This window comes from Pinus tabuliformis, chromosome 2_1 (assembly GCF_031772625.1).
Source record: "Pinus tabuliformis cultivar Carrire ecotype Pingquan chromosome 2_1, CPIR1, whole genome shotgun sequence".
Lineage (NCBI taxonomy): Eukaryota > Viridiplantae > Streptophyta > Pinopsida > Pinales > Pinaceae > Pinus > Pinus tabuliformis.
This window is the reverse complement of record NC_142299.1, coordinates 776616508-776626890: the sequence shown is the minus strand read 5'-3', so window position 1 is coordinate 776626890 and position 10383 is coordinate 776616508.

Sequence of the window (10383 nt, the reverse complement as noted above, 5' to 3'; positions counted from 1 at the left end):
GAGCATAGCAAGCTAATGAATTCTACCTTTTTCACTCATTTGTTTAATTTCAGAAGAAAAAGAGAAAGGAAATGGTACACACAAATATCAGTGAACTTACAAATTACATAGAGAAGAACATCATCAAAACACAGAGCCATAGGGATCCCAAAAAGTGCTGCAAACCCTAGTCTTTCCTTTGCGAAAAATGCAAAAATCAAATGTACAATGGAGTGCCAAGCAATCCCAAGTTTCCAACCCTAAAAATGACTAAGAAATTACATGATATAGACAATCCTAACTCCTTCCCATGCCTCTAGGGGTCAAGCTCATCATTTTAGGAGCTGTTTCAACCATATCTAAACAAGGAACTAAAAAATAGGCAATGAAACAACTTGCCTCTATATAAAAGGAAACTGATGCATTCACTATCTTTTCACCTTTTAGTGAATGAATCTACATGGATGAGTATCAATGTGCCAAAAATACATCAAATTCATGAATTTACATCAAGATAAGTCAAGAGTTGCATGAAAAAAGTGAAACTAGTCAAAACTGGGCGAAATTCTGAGCTGCTGAGTGAAAAATAGGCCAAATTTCCCTATGCGTCACGCCTGAAACCTATATGCGTAGCACAACTTTGAGGCTGATTTTGAGGGTCTTCCTGAAGTCCAAATTGAGCTCAAGATAGCTCGTTGGAAATCCCTACCCGTCTACTTTCCAACCCAAGTGGAATTTCTAGATTTGGTGTCCATTTTCCCCTCCAAACATCCAATCTCCCAACACTGCTTCCTGTGGGTGAAAAAGGTGGCAGAGAGGTCATTTTTTGCGTGTTTTTGACCCTTTAGGCAACCCAGAACTTGATGAAATCCTTAGGTAATTCATAAGCATGCATAAATTTTTATAACAAATCTAGAAATGCAAAGTTTTCCTCCAGAGGATCTCCCAATTATAAGTGCGCGCTAAGTGGCGCTACGCGTTGGGCAGAAAAATCTGTTTTGAAGCCAAAAAATTCAAAATTGACAAAATTTCCTCCAAATTTGCTGAAATTTAGATTGAAGGTCCATCATCAAGTATCATGCTCAGCCAAAGAAGCTTCGGCCAAGATTTGGAGCCTATCATGCCTTTTGCGTCGTTTTAGTGCCCTCCTTAGTCTTCAGGATTTTGATCCTTGCTTTGCAAACATGAGTTCTTGCCCAATAATGGTTTTTCATGTGCCTGAGCATGTCCTTGTCCTTATTTTCCTTTTCCAACAGCTTCTTAAGATGAATGTTGACTCTTTCAAGCCAAGACTCCTGATGCTTGCCAATGTGTGAGGTTTCTTGATGAGATTTATGGTGATTAGGTTTTTGCTGCCAAAGGTATGTTTGTATGAGGGGTTGTGGAGGGAATGTGGAGGAACTATGTATGAGAGGCTGGGTATATTTTTTGTAGGGCTTTTGAGGGAATGAGGGGGTTTTATGGAATGATATTTAGATTTTGGGAAAACAATTAGGGTTTAGGGAATTTTGTGGTTTGGGAATAGTGGGATTAGGTATTAGGGTTTTTAGTTTTAGGGATAAGGCGATAGGTGAGTGTGAATGAAAGGGGAGAGGGAAAATAATATGAGTAGAGTGTAGTGAAATAAAAATTCAAATGGGGATACAACGGCAAAATTGCAATTTTGCAAACCCTAGGCAATTTTCTCAACACAACTTTGCAAGGAACTAGGGTTTTGTTTTTAACCTATTGAAACACCATAAACACTGATGGAAACTCATACATTGGCAATATGGAGGTGTTAACTTACTTGTGGAATGAATAATTTTCAATTGAGACGAAGATTTGAATGGTTTTCAGGCTTTTTAGCCCAATGCGCCACGCCAATTCATTTTTTACACTGAAGAGGGCTGCCCAATGCGTAGCGCCTTTTTGCAGGAGACTTTTGGAGGCCTTCCTGGTGTCCAAATTGGGCGCAGGATAGCTCTTTGGAAAGTTGTTTGAGTCTAATTTTCAAACCAACCATAAATTTTCAATTTGGAGTTCATTTTCCCTATCAAAAATCAAATCTCCCAAGACTGGTCAAAATGTGCCAAATGAGTCTGCCTAAAGGTAGAGTGCTGTTGCAGTCAACTTTTGAAGGTCTTCCTCAACTCCAAATTGATCTCATGATAGTTCATTGAAAATTAATTTGTGTCTAGTTATCATTTGACTCATCAAGCAAGTAATTTGGCCAACCAAGCTAGGAGAAAACTTGATTTTCCCAAGGTCACTTCAGAGGTGCATCAATTCTCCCAAGGCAACTGTATTTTTGACATTTCTCTAAAACCATGACACCTGTGTAAAAAGTGAAGAAGGTTTTTCTTCCTTGGCCTATTGTGGACAAAAAAACCTCTTAGTTTTCCAAAATTCATCTTTTCTTGCTTAGAAACATCATTTGAGTAAAATCTACCCCGATGTGTGGAACAGGGGATTTGTTGAAATGAAGCAAAATGAAGGGGATAAGGGGCTTCTAAATTCTTGAGAAAATTTTGGGAAGTAGGGAGATATGTTAGGAAGTAGGGAAAGTGAAATTTCAAATATTGAGTGAGGGGAAGGGGTCCAAAAGAGAAAAACATAGGTCTAGCCTAGAAAATTGCCAAGTTGTAGCAAGAAACTAGGGTTTGTGCGAAAATGAGGAATTTGGGGGATCTCAGTGATGGGAAGTGTTTAATAAGGTACATTAAGGATAGGGGAAGGTGTATGAACATTAGGATACAAGTTTTGCTGATGATTTGACCATCCAAGAGAAATTTCCTTCAAAACCCTAGGAGAGGGAAATGAACCTTAACTAGGCGCAACTGAAGCATGAACAAGGTGTAAAATGACCCAATGGAACTTGACATGATGATGAAAACTCTCTGAATGATGGTGCACTCATCTGAATGGTGACATGTACCGAAATTTGGATAACTTTGAAAAGAGTAAAAGCAAACCCTAGACCTAATACCTAGCGACCAAATTTTGCTTGAAGACTCATTGAAATGACAAAATTTGACCTTGACACCTTAAAATAACTTTGTAGGAGCATGTTTGATCACTGGAGGAAGGCTGCAAAGACTGACACTAACATTGGCTCCAATGGGGATGGTAGCTCCTTGGAGGTGCCAAGAACTACAGATCTCTGGGAAACCAGGCAATGCCTTTCGTCCATTGGGCTATGGAGTCAATAACTTCAAAACACCCAAAAACCAATTACTACGAAACTTTGACTCAAGACTCATAGTTGAACTGACTAATCCAAAACTAAAACAAGACTCTGAAAAGTTGAAACTGGACACTTAGCTGAAACTATCTTTAAACTGACTGAAACAAAAAATTACTCAAGACTAACTTAACTGAAACAAGTACTTACAAAGCTTTTAAATGGCAGCAGATCATCGAGATCTGAGAACTTCAAATCCTGATGACAACCACCTGCCTACTAATGAAATATGTACAATCATGTGTAGTGAGCCTTCCAATGTAACCAATCCAGTAGATGGCTACATACTGAAATTTTGCTCTCACTTGTCCCAAACAGGTAAAATGATGTACATGTAGGCAACTTGCAATAACCACTGAAACCAAGGCTTATGATAACGAACCAGGCAACATTTATCTTCTCTAATGCCTGCAAATGAATGCCAAAGGGATCTTGATAATCCTGAAGCAGTATTTTGTCTTGAGATCCAGCAACAAAAATACAAGTACTCCCTTCATTTTGATCTAAAAGAACCACTGGTTGCTGAGTGATAGGAAGGCACAGAGAGGTATAAGCTTCTGCCATTTGAGTGTTAGCTGTAAATTCCTTGACCGTGAGAAATTCTGGCATATTGTCTCTCTCAAGCTCATATTCCTCAACTTCATGGTCTAGGTCATTCTTAAACAGAAAACAATTTTCAAGATCATCAAACATGACAGCCTTATCATCTTCATAAAAGAAAATATTATATGTTTGCTGATCTATAAAGCTAATTACAAGACTATCATCATTTTCAAAAGAGGAAGAAGTTCCACCATCACCTTCTTGACCATGTGCGCACTGCAAATCTGCTTTAGCTTGGGCTGTAACATAACCTTTCAGAAGTTGATCTATCTCATTTTCAGACAGAGGAGATAATACTTTTTGTTTTCTTTTGCTCAAACAGTGATTGTCTTCATGAAATAACATTTTAAAACATGAAAAACCTGAATGATAGTCCTTAATTCCTTGATCTTCTGAAATTTGAAAACATTGTTGATCATCTTCATATGACATGGCAATCAAATTATCATTTATCACTGAGTTATTGAAAGAAGATTTTTCACTTACTTGAACAAAGATCTCATCTTGTTTTTCATGAATTGACTGGATTACCTCCTCATGAAGGCTTGGTTCTAATGAAATGAGAACACTTGGGTCAATAACTCTATCTTCTTCATTCCAGATGATCTCAACAGCAGAGCTCTCCTTCATGGGATTCAGAACAAGGTTGTCTTCGTCATCACAATCTGAATCTAGATCTGAAATAGTCGACTTGACTTTATCACATTCTGAAATTGATACTTGACTTTCCTGCATGATGCCTTCTTCTATGGACAAATCTGAAATAAAACCTTCTCTTTCATCATCTTCCATCGTACTAAGATCTTGATCCTGCTGTAAATTTTCCTGGTCATCTTGATAAGTATCACTCTCTTTATGCTGCTGAAATGGATTTTCATACAGGGATTCCATGATCTCATCATCCATGAAGTCATCATCTTCATAAACTTTCTCAAGATTTTCAATAAAGCTATAAGCATGTTTGCAACAGTTCTGAACTAGATTTAATGATGGATAAGATTCTTTATACCTTTCAAAGAACATGGTATGAAAATCTTTCAAACAGTAAATACAAGCAAGTGGCAAACTTTCATACCAAGATCGGGCATTACCTTCCAGAGTGGCCATGAATATCTTCATCAAGCAGTCTTCAGGAAAATCAACCTTCAACTTGCGAATATGCATGTGAAATCTAACCAGATGTAAAGTAGCATCATTCCTATTATCATATTTAAACATAGGCAAATTCCTTTGCCAATTTACCTTTGGAATTTTACTTGGAAAACCTGGAATGTGATCTCGGCTCATGGGAGCATACCGTCGAGCAAGAAAATCCATTTTGATAACAATGAATTGACCAAGAAATTTTTCAGGCTACTGGTTCTTGAAGGGTAGAGTCGCCATAAAAATTCTGAACCTTGGGATTCTTCGACATTGGAGTCGCTAGGTGAATGATTTCAGCCTTCATATTTGTCTAACTGTTGTCCACCATCAACAATTAGATCTAAACTTGATACATGTTACTGGGGCAATTTGCAAGTCAGATGTTCAGCTTATAAGACTAGACTGGAGATTGACTGAAGCAGCTTTTATCTACTTTCGCTAATGCAAAGCAAAAGCGTTTCGAAGGCTACCTGGCTAATCTTCAGGCTCCGTCTGTAGTTTATAAAGAAAGAACACTAACAAAAAAATAAAATTTTCTTCCCCAGTATGGTCGCCACTATGTTAGAGCCTAGATTTACCTCAGGCTGAAAAGGTAGGATCCAGGGCCAACATCAAACTACGCTTAGCCTCGTAGCTAGCCCTACGAGGATAGGAGAGGGCTCTCTCCGGGTCAATCTCAGCAAATGATGATCTATGGGGCTTGAGATGACTGAAATATATTCTAATATTAGGCTAGGTATAAAGTGCAAGGATTTGATTTGATTTTTTTGGGGGTTTTGTTGGAATCAAGGGAAATGCAAATTTGGGTCCGGGGATGAAGGCCAATTTTGCAGAGTTTTGATTGGGGCAAGAAAGGCAATCGTTTTGATGCTTTAATTTGTAAAGATGGAGGGCTTAGACTGGTGAGAAGCCGAAGAGGGCGAGAGGGTATCAAGAATCCTCTTCAAACTGGAGAAAACATTGAAAATTAAACAAAACTGAAAGGCAGAGCACAACAAGTTAATGAATTCTACCTTTGTCACTCATTTGTTTAATTTCAGAAGCAACAGAGAAAGGAAATGGTACACACAAATATCAGTGAACTTACAAATTACATAGAGAAGAACATCATCAAAACACAGAGCCACAGGGATCCCAAAAATTGTTGCAAACCCTGGTCTTTCCTTTGCCAAAAATGTAGAAATCAAATGTACAATGGAGTGCCAAGCAATCCCAAGTGTCCAACCCTGAAAATGACTAAGAAATTACATGATATATACAAGCCTAACTCCTTCCCATGCCTCTAGGCGTTGAGCTCATCATTCTAGGAGTTGTTTCAACCATATCTAAACAAGGAACTGAAAAATAGGCAATGAAACAACTTGCCTCTATATAAAAGGAAACTGATTCATTCTCTATCTTTTCACCTTTTAGTGAATGAACCTACATGGATGAGTATCAATGTGCCATAATTACATCAAAGTCATGAATTTACATCAAGATAAGTCAAAAGTTGCATGAAAATAGTGAAACTAGTCAAAACTGGTTGAAATTCTAATCCGCTAAGTGAAAAATAGGCCAAATTTCCCTATGCGCCACGCCTGAAACCTGTATGTGCAGCACAACTTTGAGGCTGATTTTGAGGGTATTCCCGAAGTCCAAATTGATCTCAAGATAGCTCGTTGGAAAGCCCTACCAGTCTACTTTCCAACTCAAGTGGAATTTCTAGATTTGGTGTCCATTTTCCCTTCCAAACATCTAATCTCCCAACACTGCTTCCTGTGGGTGCAAATGGTGGCAAAGAGGTCATTTTTTGCGTGTTTTTGACCCTTTAGGCAACCGAGAACTTGATGAAATCCTTAGATAATTCATGAGCATGCATAAATTTTTATAACAAATCTAGAAATGCAAAGTTTTCCTCCAGAGGATCTCCCAAATATAAGCACGTGCCAAGTGGCGCTACGCGTTGGGCAGAAAAATATGTTTTGAAGCCAAAAAATTCAAAATTGACAAAATTTCCTCCAAATTTGCTGAAATTTAGACTGAAGGTCCATCATCAAGTATCATTTCAGCCAAAGAAGCTTCGGCCAAGATTTGGAGCCTATCATGCCTTTTGCGTCATTTTAGTGCCCTCCTTAGTCTTGCCTTCAGGATTTTGATCCTTGCTTTGCAAACATGAGTTCTTGCCCAATAATGGTTTTTCATGTGCCTGAGCATGTCCTTGTCCTTGTTTTCCTTCGCCAGTAGCTTCTCAAGATGAATGTTGACTCTTTCAAGCTAAGACTCCCGATGCTTGCCAATGTGTGAGGTTTCTTGATGAGATTTATGGTGATTAGGTTTTTGCTGCCAAAGGTATGTTTGTATGAGGGGTTGTGGAGGGAATGTGGAGGAACTATGTATGAGAGGTTGGGTATATTTTTTGTAGGGATTTTGAGGGAATGAGGGGGTTTTAGGGAATGATATTTAGATTTTGGGAAAACAATTAGGGTTTAGGGAATTTTGTGGTTTGGGAATAGTGGGATTAGGTATTAGGGTTTTTAGTTTTAGGGATAAGGGGATAGGTGAGTGTGAATGAAAGGGGAGAGGGAAAATAATATGAGTAAATTGTAGTGAAATCAAAATGCAAATGGGGATACAACGGCAAAACTGCAACTTTGCAAACCCTAGGCAATTTTCTCAACACAACTTTGCAAGGAACTAGGGTTTTGTTTTTAACCTATTGAAACACCATAAACACTGATGGAAACTCATACATTGGAAATATGGAGGTGTTAACTTACTTGTGGAATGAATAATTTGCAATTGGGAGGAATATTTGAATGGATTTCAGGCTTTTTAGCCCAATGCGCCGCGCCAATTCATTTTTTACACTGCAGAGGGCTGCCCAATGCGTAGCGCCCTTTTGCAGGGGACCTTTGGAGGCCTTCCCGGTGTCCAAATTGGGTGAAGAATAGCTCGTTGGAAAGGTATTTGAGTCTAATTTCCAACCCAACTATAATTTTTTAATTTGGAATTCATTTTCCTTGTCAAAAATCAAATCTCCCAAGACTGTTCAAAATGTGCCAAATGAGGCTGCCTAAAGGCAGAGTGCTGTTGCAGTCAACTTTTGAAGGTCTTCCTCAACTCCAAATTGATCTCATGATAGCTCATTGGTTATAATTTGACTCATAAAGCAAGTAATTTGGCCAACCAAGCTAGGAGAAAACTTGATTTTCCCAAGGTCACTTCAGAGGTGCATCAATTCTCCCGAGGAAACTATATTTTTGACATTTTTCTAAAACCATGACACCTATGTAAAATGTGAAGGAGGTTTTTCTTCCGTGGCCTATTTTCGACAGAAACCTCTCTCATTTTTCCAAAATTCATCTTTTCTTTCTCAGAAACATCATTTGAGTAAAATCTACCCCGATGTGTGGAACAGGGGATTTGTTGAAATGAAGCGAAATGAAGGGGATAAGGGGCTTCTAAATTCTTGAGAAAATTTTAGGAAGTATGGAGAGATGTTAGGAAGTAGGGGAAAGTGGAATTTCAAATATTGAGTGAGGGGAAGGGGTCAAAAAGGGAAAAACACAGGTCTAGCCTAGAAAATTGCCAAGTTGTAGCAAGAAACTAGGGTTTGTGCGAAAATGAGGAATTTGGGGGATCTCAGTGATGGGAAGTGTTTAATAAGGTACATTAAGGATAGGGGAAGGTGTATGAACATCAGGATACAAGTTTTTTTGATGATTTGACCATCCAAGAGAAATTGCCTTCAAAACCCTGGGAGAGGGAAATGAACCTTACCTAGGGGCAACTGAAGCATGAACAAGGTGTAAAATGACCCAGTGGAACTTGACATGATGATGAAAACCCTCTAAATGATGGTGCACTCAGCTGAATGGTGACGTGGACTGACATTTGGACAACTTTGAAAGGAGTAAAAGCAAACCCTAGACCTAATACCTAGTGACCAAATTTTGCTTAAAGACTCACTGAAATGACAAAATTTGACCTTGACACCTTAAAATCACTTTGTAGGAGTATGTTTGATCACTAGAGGAAGGCTGTAAAGACTGACACCAACACCACCAATTCCTTCTTATGTTGGATGGAGTATTCCTTCAGCGCAGTCCATGTTGTCAAAAAATGGATTATATCTTCGAAGTGCCCGTCTACGATGCGCACTACAAAGATCTGTGCATCCGGTAATCCTTCCTCTAGATTAGTGGTTTCCTTTCCTATCTTAATGTCGAATAAATAATTCAGTCCTATGTTCAAGCATTCCAGCTTTACTACGACCTCAAAATCACATTCCCGGAACAATAAGAGCCACCTGCATATGCACCCCCCCAACACAAGCTTATTGACCAGGTATTTTAGCATAGAATGATCGGTATACATCTTGAAATGTCCTTCAAACAAATAGTGTCAGTATTTTTGGAACACGTACACCATCGCCAACCCCTCGCACTCAGTGGTGGAATAGTGCTTCTCTTCTTTGGACAACCTCGGACTTGCAAACATGATAGGGTTATCCAAGCCTTCCCCACCCTCCTGTGTGAGCACTACTCCCAGTGCAATACACATTGCATCAACATGGACATGAAACTCCACATCCCACTTTGGGAAGACCAGGATTGGAGAGGAGGCCAATTTCCCCTTCAAAAAATCCAAACTTTTCATGCAATCATCATTCTAGCAAAATGTAACATCATTTTTCAATAGTTTTTCCATCGGCGCGGTGATTTGAGCATAGCTCTTAATAAACTTTATGTAGTATCCAGTGTGTCCCAAGGTAGCACGTAGCTGTTTAACACTTCACGGTGCTTCCAAATTTAGAATAACGACAATCCTCGTAGGGTCCACCATCAGTTCCTATTTGGAGATGACATGTCCCAACAGGTTTCCAAAGGGAACGAGGAATGTGCACTTCTTAAGGTTCAGTGCAATCTAGTGCCGTCAGAAAGTATCCAGCATCAAGCATAAGCTTGCTATATGGTGCTTAACTAATCCGAAGACAGTCCAATCATCCAAATAGACCTCCAAGAACTTGTGGATGTATTCTTTGAACGCAGCAAGAACGATGCGCGAAAATATGGCTGCCGCATTCTTCAATCCAAACGGCATAACGGTGTATTGAAAGCAGCCCCATTCCATTGCAAAGGTCATTTTTCTCCTATATTTCGGTGTGATATTAATTTGATGGTACCTTGGGAACCCATCCGTGAACGAGTATGCTTCCTGGCCGCCAACATTTTCCAAAGCTTCATCTGTGAATGATGTCGGGAATGGTTCATGTACACAGGCGTCATTTAACTTCCTGGGGTCCACACATATTCTTATTTCACCCTTCTGCTTCTTCTTTTGCACTACCATAGGACTCACCTAGTCGGATTCTTCCACTGGCTCAATAATTCCAGCTCTGAGCATTTTGTCTAATTCTTCGCAGACCTTTTCCTTATATTTTAGATTCAAGT